Below are 9,399 nucleotides of genomic sequence, written 5' to 3'. Positions count from 1 at the left end.
GAGCTTCAATCAGCCCAGCTGAGGGCAGGGACTGCCCAAGGCTCCCCAGGGACTGGTGAGAGCAGATCCTGGAGGCCAGGATTGCCGGGAGCCAAAGGCTCTGAGCAGGGAACTGCAATGCTGAGCCAGCCCTGGCTGGGTTGGAGGAAGCAGAAAGGCCAAGCCCTGAGCCCAGGCCTGGCCCAGCAGGGCCTGTCCCTCATGGGTGGCTCGGGGCTCTTTGTGGGGCAGTGGGATGTGAGGGGCAGCAAGGACAAATGCCATAAACCTGTGTGACACTCCAGATCCTTATGGAACCAAGGGGCCAGTGTGACACCATGGAAAGTTGTGGAACCAAGGGGATCGTTGTGGCACTCTTGGGCCCATGGAACCAAGGGACCATTGGGACAGTCTGAAGCCTTATGGAAACAAGAGGCCACTGTGAGCCTGCAGGGCTGTAACACCCCAGAACACTTCAATGCTGGTGGTAACCAAAGGTTCCTGTGCTTGAGTTTGGCGCACAGGAGTAACACCCACCAGATCTTCTCAGCATGGACAGATGCAAAGAATATTCTTGGTAGGAAGGGACCCACAAGGACCATCAAGTCCAGCTCTTAAGATAATGGCCCCACAAGGATTGAACCCACAACCTCGGTGATGCTGGCACCATGCTCTGACCAACTGAGCTAAGAGGTCAAAATGACACAAAATTTAACTGACGAAATACAGACAATCAAGGAACTATGGCAAAGGGTTTAATACAACATCCAGCTGCACAAAGAACTCTTACCATAGCCTTAACTTTGCAAACTTAGCTCATTTAACCTAAAAAGTGTTAACCCTTAAGATTTTGGGTAACATTAAGATATCCAAAAATATTCCAGGTACGTAGGATAGGAAGGAGAATAAAAAGAGACCAGAAAGACAGAAGATCTACAGAAAAACACTTCCAGGATGATCCCAGTCACTCCCACTACAATCTCAGTCACTCCCAGTATGAGCTGTTGTGCCAGCCACCCCCAGTATGGTTCCAGTCACTCCCAGATCGTCCCAGTATGATTCCAGTCATGGCCAGAGTGACTCCCTGTCACTCGCAGGATGGGCCCAGTTGCTCCCAGTCACCTGCAGCATGGTTCCAGTCCCAGCCAGCACCTTTGTGGTCACTTCCAGTATGATCCCAGCTAGTTTCAGCAGGATCCCAGTATGACCCCGCATGGGCACAGCTGCTTCCAGGATTATCCAGCATGGTTCCAGTTGTTCCCATTTACCTGCACTGTGGTTTCAGTCTCTCCCAGTATATCCCAGTTGCTCTCAATCACTCCTCAGGTGCTTCCAGCCACTCCCAGTCACCCTGAGTGCAGTCCCAGTTGCTGCCAGTATGGTCCCAGTCTTGCCCAGCATGGCTCAACTGCTCCCACTGTGATCCCAGTAGGATGCCAGTTTCCCTCAGGATGGTTCCAGTTGCTCCCTGTTCCTCCCAGCGTGATTCCAGTTGCACCCAGTTGGCCCCAGTACAGTCCCAGTCGCTCCCCAGATGATCCCAGCTGCTCCCTGCATGGTCCCAGTTATGCCCAGCTGGAGTTGCCCCCAGTGTAGACCCAGTCACTCCCAGTTGCTCCCAGTTGTCCCCAGCATGGTTCCCATTGTTCCCAGTGTGTTCCCAGTCATCCCCAATATGGTCACAGACACTCCCAGTATAACCCAGCTGCCCTCAGCATGTCCATAGCCATTCCAAGACACTCCTAGTAATCCCAGTTAGGTGCTTGTTATCCCAGTATGATCTCAGGCCCAGTATATCCCAGTCGAACTGGGATTCACTCCCTGAATTCACAGCCCCCTCCCACCCGTGGGATCATCACCCCCCCATCCCACAGGTTACCAGGGAGGGGAACACCGGCCCAGATATCCTGAGGGGGTCCCTGGGTTGGGTTTTTGGGGGTGATGATTAGAGAATGAAGAAAACCAAAGCTGAAAAGAAAATGCCCTTTGGGGGGACATTTGGGGTTCCCAGTGGCAGCTGCCAGCAGAGGCAGCCTGGAGGAGCAGAGCCCTGTGTCCCCCAGGACCCCAAAGTGGGGAGCCCAGAGAGGGGGAGTGCCATGATTCGAGGACCCTCAATTAAATAGAGAGGGGCAGGGGGGATTCATTGGACCCCCTGCCCCCCCAAGAAGGGAATAAGGGGAGCAGGGACGCTGGGACCCCAAAACCTTCCTGCATCCCTAAGTGGGGAGATGGAAATGGGAAGAACTTTTCAAATTCCTGGCACTCCCAGCAGCCTGAAGAGGTCAGGGACCGAGTAGAAGTGTGACCCCCATTACAAGCGTGACCCCCAGCAGCTGGGACAGGGGGGAACCCCTGAACACCAAAAGGGAGAGAACAGAAATGGAAAACTTCTGGAAAGCATTTTCAGGGCCAATTTTTGGTGGTGTACAATTTTTATGTACCCCATGTCTTGGGTTGCAATGCAAGATGTAACCAAAAGTATGTATTCTCTCACCATGTTAAAAACTAGAGGAGCAGTTTTCTTTATCTCTTTCATCACCCATCCCTCATAACTGGGTGATATCTTCTGTTAATGGGCCAGCTGTTAAAACCAGGTGGGGCAGTGTTCTTTATCTCTTCCACCACCCATCCTTCCTCCAGGGGGATATCTTCTGTTAATGGGCCATTGAGTCTCACTGCAGGACTGATAAAATGATATCATCCCATTGTGAGATGCTCCACCCAGGGGGAGGAGCCAAGCATCCCAGTGACTCCCGGTCACTCCCACTACAATCTCAGTCACTTCCAGTATTTGCTGTTACACCCAGTCACCCCCAGTATGGTTCCAATCACTCCCATATCCTTCCAGCATGATTCCACTCATGGCCAGAGTGACTCCCTCTCACTCCCAGGATGGGCCCAGTTGTTCCCAGTCACCTGCAGCATGGTTCCAGTCCCAGCCAGCACCTTTGTGGTCACTTCCAGTATGATCCCAGCTAGTTCCAGCAGGATCCCAGTATGACCCCAGCATGGGCACAGCTGCTCCCAGGATTATCCAGTGTGCGTCCAGTTGCTCCCATTTACCTGCACTGTGGTTTCAGTCTCTCCCAGTATATCCCAGTTGCTCTCAATCACTCCTCAGGTGCTTCCAGCCTGATCCCAGTTGCTCCCAGCCACTCCCAGTCACCCTGAGTGCAGTCCCAGTTGCTGCCAGTATGGTCCCAGTCTTGCCCAGCATGGCTCAACTGCTCCCACTGTGATCCCAGTAGGATGCCAGTTTCCCTCAGGATGGTTCCAGTTGCTCCCTGTTCCTCCCAGCGTGATTCCAGTTGCACCCAGTTGCCCCTAGTATAGTCTCAGTCGCTTCCCAGATGATCCCAGCTGCTCCCAGCAAGGTTGCAGTCATGCCCAGCCGCCCCCAGTGTAGACCCTGTCACTCCCAGTTGCTCCCAGTTGTCCCCAGCATGGTTCCCATTGTTCCCAGTGTGTTCCCAGTCATCCCCAATATGGTCACAGACACTCCCAGTATAACCCAGCTGCCCTCAGCATGTCCATAGCCATTCCCAGACACTCCTAGTAATCCCAGTTAGGTGCTTGTTATCCCAGTATGATCTCAGGTCCAGCATATCCCAGTCAAGCTGGGATTCACTCCCTGAATTCACAGCCCCCCCATCCATGGGATCAGCACCCCCCTATCCCACAGGTTACCAGGGAGGGGGAGCTCGGCCCAGATATCCTGGGGGCTTCCTGGGTTGGGTTTTTGGGGGTGATGATTGGAGAATGAAGAACACCAAGGCTGAGAAGAAAATGTCCTTTAGGGGGACATTTGGGGTGCCCAGTGGCAGCTGCTGGCAGAGGCAGCCTGGAGGAGCAGAGCCCTGTGTCCCCGAGGACCCCAAAGTGGGGAGCCCAGAGAGGAGGAGCGCCATGATTTGTGGGACCCTCAACTGCATAGAGAGGGGCAGGGGGGTCTCTTTGGTCCCCCTGCAACCCCAAGAAGGGAATAAGGGGAGCAGGGACCATGGGACCCCAAAAACTTCCAGCATCCGTAAGTGGGGAGATGGAAATGGGAGGAAGTTTTCAAATTCCTGGCACTCCCAGCAGCCTGAAGAGGTCAGGGACCGAGTAGACAGGGGACCCACAGTACAAGTGTGACACCCAGCAGCTGGGACAGGGGTGAAAGCCTGAACACCAAAAGGGAGAGAACAGAGATTGATCTAGAACTCCTGGGAGGCATTTTCAGGGCCAGATTTTGGTGGTGTAAAATTTTTATGGACCCCATGTCTTGGGTTGCAATGCAAGATTCAACCAAAAGTATGTATTCTCTCACCATCTGTTAAAAACTAGAGGAGCAGTTTTCTTTATCTCTTTCATCAGCCATCCCTCATAACTGGGGGATGTCTTCTGTTAATGGGCCAGCTGTTAAAACCAGGTGAGGCAATGTTCTTTATCTCTTCCACCACCCATCCTTCCTCCAGGTGGATATCTTCTGTTAATGGGCCATTGAGTCTCAGTGCAGGACTGATAAAATGACATCATCCCATTGTGAGATGCTCCACCCAGGGGGAGGAGCCAAGTATTCCTGCATGGATATAATCAGAGCATCAAAGCACCACAGGCAGTCTTTGTCCACTGGATTCCCAGAGGAGAGACCAGACCCATCTACAGCACCGGAACTTCAGAGTTAAGCTACAATCTTCTATGGGATCATTGCTTCAACAGAACCACATCAGTCACTCCAGGAGGACTGCAGCCACCATTTAATCAGACTGCTACCAGCACCCTGACCAACAGGGTATCAGGTTGTATTCTGACTCTCTCAGAGTGCTGGTTTTTTGTTTTTTTTCTTTTGTACTGCTGCATTTTCATTTTTCTTCCTTTACTAAAGAACTATTATTTCTATTCCTATATCTTTATCTGAGAGCACTTTGATTTCAAGATTATAATAATTTGGAGAGGTTTGTTGCTTACATTTTTATCAATTTCAGTGATGATTTCTGCCTTCCTTAGCAAACACCTTTCCTTTCAAACCAAGACCTCCCAGATACCCAGCAACTTCTAGAGAGGGACTTGGACAGAGGGACTTTCAAATTCAACATACTCATTCCTTGTTCTCTCCCGAACCAGGATTTCCCAATCCCAAACTTTGGCTGGATGGATGAGAAGGCTGCAAGGAAGAGGAAGATGCCCCAGGACACCCAGGCAGGTGAGGAGGAAGTCAGTGCCCCTTTCCCCCTCTCTCCTGCTCCATCTCCCAGCCCAGCATGGCCCCCGGCTGCAGGACAACCCCGCTGCCGACGCCGTCCTGCCAGGGACGCACTGGGGGGATCTCCTTCCCCTTCCCTCTGGCACGGAGGCAAATCCCATCCTCTCCTTGTCCTTCCTCCCCCAGACAAGGAGCTGAGGATGGAGACCAGGGAGGACAAATCCCCACGGCAGAACCTCGTGAAAGAGGTTGTTCTGAGCAGTTCCACAGTGGAGGAATCCAACAGGGAGGAAAATCCCCAGAGATCCCACAGGAGGAAGGGCTCCAAACCCATCCCAGGGTGCTCTGAGGAGGAAAGACCCACCCTGTGCCAGGAAGGCGGCCGGAGATCCAGCCAGGGCTCTGAGCTGGTGGTCCATGAGCAGCTTCAGGATGGGGAGAAGCCCTACAAGTGCTTGGAGTGTGGAAAGAGCTTCAGCTGGAGTAACCAACTGATCTGTCACCAGATGATCCACACTGGGGAATGGCCCTACAAGTGTGGGCAATGTGGGAAGGGCTTCACCTGGAAGTCCCAACTCATCATCCACCAGCGCATCCACACTGGGGAGAGGCCCTATGAGTGTCCCGAGTGTGGGAAGAGGTTTCACAGCAGCTCCAATCTCGTCCAGCACCAGCCGATTCACATGGATGAGAGGCCCTTCCGCTGCCCTGACTGTGGGGAGGGCTTCAAGCGAAACTCCCACCTCATCAGGCACCAGCGCATCCACACTGGGGAGAGCCCCTATGAGTGTGGGGAATGTGGGAAGAGCTTCAGCCAGAGATCCAACCTCAATACCCACAAACGTATCCACACTGGGGAGAGGCCCTACGAGTGTCCCCAGTGTGGGAAGAGCTTCACCCAGAGATCTCACTTGACCAGGCACCAATGGAGGCACCAGTAAGGGAAGCCCAGCGAGTGCCGTAAGTGCAGGAAGAGCTTTGTGCACTGCTCCAGCTTCATCCACCCTTGGAAAATCCACATTGGGAAGAGACCTGGTGATCCATGTTCCCTGTGATCCATGCTAGGAAGACACCTGCTCATGGCAATGACATGATTTGAGATCAAAGAACGTGAGGGTCTGGCCATGGCCCTTTTGTTATATTCAATCCCATCTCAGGTCATTGCCAGGGGCATAAAAAGGACTCCCTCTCTCCCACCAGAGGAGAAGAGTGTCCTTTCTTGGCAGGAGAAAATGCATGTCCAGGAAGAAACAGTCAGTGGTGTTTGAGTTTTCCCTGTGAATGGTTTGTCTTATCCTTTCTGTTACCAAAATTGTTTCTGTTCCTGTTTTTGCCTTATCTTGTTGCTGTTCTCAATAAATTGTTCTTATTCCAGCATGGGATCTTTGCCTTTTGTGCTTTCCATGGGAAGTGGGAGGGAAGCGAGCGGCAGCGCGGTTTCAGCAGGAGCAGGAAATTGGGGAATGCCATTCCTGAAGCCCAGCCCATGGAAACCGAGCATCCCAGCTGGTGCCAGGCCTGGTTGCCATGGCAGCAGCCTTGGGAGCGGGTCCCTGGCTGGGGGCTACGGGAACCTCTTCCCTCTGGTGCCCAGGGACAGGAGTGGAGGGAGCGGCTGGAGCTGAGGCGGGCAGGTTTAGGCTGGATGTGAGGAAAAGGTTTATCCCGCGAGGCTGCTGGGGCACTGAACAGGCTCCCCAGGGAAGGCTCCCAGCTCCAGGGCTGGCTGAGCTCCAGCAGCGTTTGGCCAGCGCTGCCAGGCCCAGGCTGGGATTGTTGGGGTGTCCTGTGCAGGGCCAGCAGTTGGACTGGAGGATCCCCATGGCTCCCTCCCAACTCAGCCAATTCTGTGGCTCTGGGATCCCATGAGCCTGGGGATGGGACTGGAAATGGTTGCCATGGCAACGGGCTCTGGCTCCAGGCCTGAGCTGGTGTCCATGGTAACCATCCCATGGCATTGGGTCTCCATGGAGCTGCCAAGGGACTGACCATAGCAACAGGGGCTGTGATGGTTGCCATGGAAATAGAAAATGGCAAGAGCACCTGGTGATAGTTGCCATGGAAACAGATCATCGCTACATGGGGCTGGTGATGGTTGCCTACTAAGGATCACATTTGTTACAGGCCCTCAGAGGAGCTCCATGGGGACATTCCAAGGTTCTCTAGGCTGTTCAAGAGCTGGAATGTCACAGGCAGAGACAGGGGCTCCAGAGAGACCTCCCAGGGGTTTCTGGGGATGCTGAAGAGCCGTGTGCTCAGACGCAGTCACAGCAATTCCATGGTGACATCCCAGGAGTCCCCAGGCTGCCAAAGAGCCGGGATGTCACAGACACTCCCTGGGCTTCCTGTCATGGGCAGAGTGGGATCTTCAGGCAAAAGCTTTATCTATTTGTTGGAGAAACTCCTGCTGAATCATGAGGTGGAGAAATGACACCCAACAGCCACCAGGAATCCTCAAAACCCTCTAAGATGCCTAGACTTTTAAATTCCTTCTAAGAGAGGAGACTGGGGTGGCTGTCCACTCCAATCCCGGTCCCAGACTTTGTTTAAGTGTAAAAGACTGAACAGGTAGAATTGAACCATAATGCAATTTGTCCCACAGATTAACAATGGCATACCATCCATCTTTTTTGGTGCCCATTGCCAAAATTGGTACTCTCCCTTAAACATTTCCTGTATCCAAGGGTATCTCCCAAAAAAAACCAGCTAGCTCGGGCTGGCCTTGGCCTCTGGTGGTCACCTCGCATCAGCCCCTGTGAGGCTCTGTTCCTTCCTATGGAAAAGCTCCAGCCTTCTTGTCCCGGGACCATTTAGATTTTGGCATCCCAAATTCCATAGATCTAAGAATTGCTCCAAGACAAAAGCAGCCAGGACAGAGGGGTTATGTTGGCCTTGTCCTCTTGTGATTTTCTTAGACTATAAGCAGTCTGTTTTCATTTGAAAACCCCTTGGAGAATGCCCAGAGATCTCCCAAGGTGGGGTTTTGAGGCCTCAGGCACATGACCACTCTATAGGGACAAAGGAGCTCTGTGCTTCATGGGGTGGAGACTGAGGACAGTGGAGGAGAGCCATGAGAGTGTTTAAGGAGCAGTTTCAGAGACTGTGGATCTTTTTGACATAGTGGAAAACAGCCAGAGAAAGAAAGAATTGATGCCAAGTGCAGCTGGGGAGGCCCAGAGTGGACACCAGGAGAAAGGAATTTGTGTCCCAGGACAGGGCTGTGGTGCAACACATCCCCCAGAAGGAGTCTGGAGCAGCCCAAGGCTTTGTGTGGCCAGGCAGAGTCAGGCAGGACGCAGAGCTGTCAGCAAAGGAAAGGGCCAGCGAGATGGGGCAGCCGGGGGATGACGACAACCTGCAGGGACAGAGGCGCAGGGCATGGACACCACAGGGCAGCCTGGGCTGGAGAGGGCACAGGGATGGGCAGCAGCTGCAGAGCCCTGCCTGAGGCAACTTGTGCAGCCCTTTGGCCATGGCTGCTGGCCCTGGGCCTGAGGCCAGCAGGGAACAAGTGACCCTGGCAGCCCTGGGGCCTCATTGCCTCCTTGTCCCTGCTCAGCAGCCTGGCAGGGGCCGCCCCATGGTGCTGCCCTTGGCATTGCACATCCCCACATGCCAGTGGCCCGGGAAGAGCCCTGAGCAATGAGGGAGGGACAGCATCTGCCTTGCCAGGGGCTGGGGCTCAGCCCTTGGCCCTTGCCATTCCTGAAACACATCCAGCTTTGCTCAGCACCACAGACACCTTTCCCTTGCTTGTCCCCAGCTGCCATCAGGGCCTCCAGTCTTCTGCTCTGCCTGGAACCTGGGGACGCTTTCTCACTCGTGTCTCTCATTTCAACTACAAGAAACTTCAGTGTTTCCATCTGACTTGGAGCTCTTGAGGAGTTTCTGGTGCACACTCTGAGGGACTGAGTGTGATGCAAAGAACCCCAAAGGCTCAAGAGGGTGATGAAAGTGCTGGTGCTGTGTCTGTGCTGCTGAGCTGGGCCAGGCTCCTGGCCCAGAGGCAGCTCCTGGCAAGGGCAGCGCTGCAGAGAGACAGCTCTGGCCAGGAGCAGCTCCTGAGCACAGCCCAGCAGGGCTGGGGCCCTGCCAGGGCAGCTCAGGGACACAGAGAGCAGGCCCAGACAGAGCTGCCAGGGGCTCAGCACTGGCAGGGGCTGTGGGATGTGCCAGAGGGGGCTGTGTCCCAGCAGCACCTCTGTGGCTGTGTCCTGGAGCCCCAGAGCAGC

The sequence above is a fragment of the Cyanistes caeruleus genome, unplaced genomic scaffold (assembly GCF_971803275.1).
Source record: "Cyanistes caeruleus unplaced genomic scaffold, bCyaCae1.hap1.1 HAP1_SCAFFOLD_99, whole genome shotgun sequence".
Taxonomy (NCBI): Eukaryota; Metazoa; Chordata; class Aves; order Passeriformes; family Paridae; genus Cyanistes; species Cyanistes caeruleus.
This window is presented reverse-complemented; position numbering follows the sequence as displayed.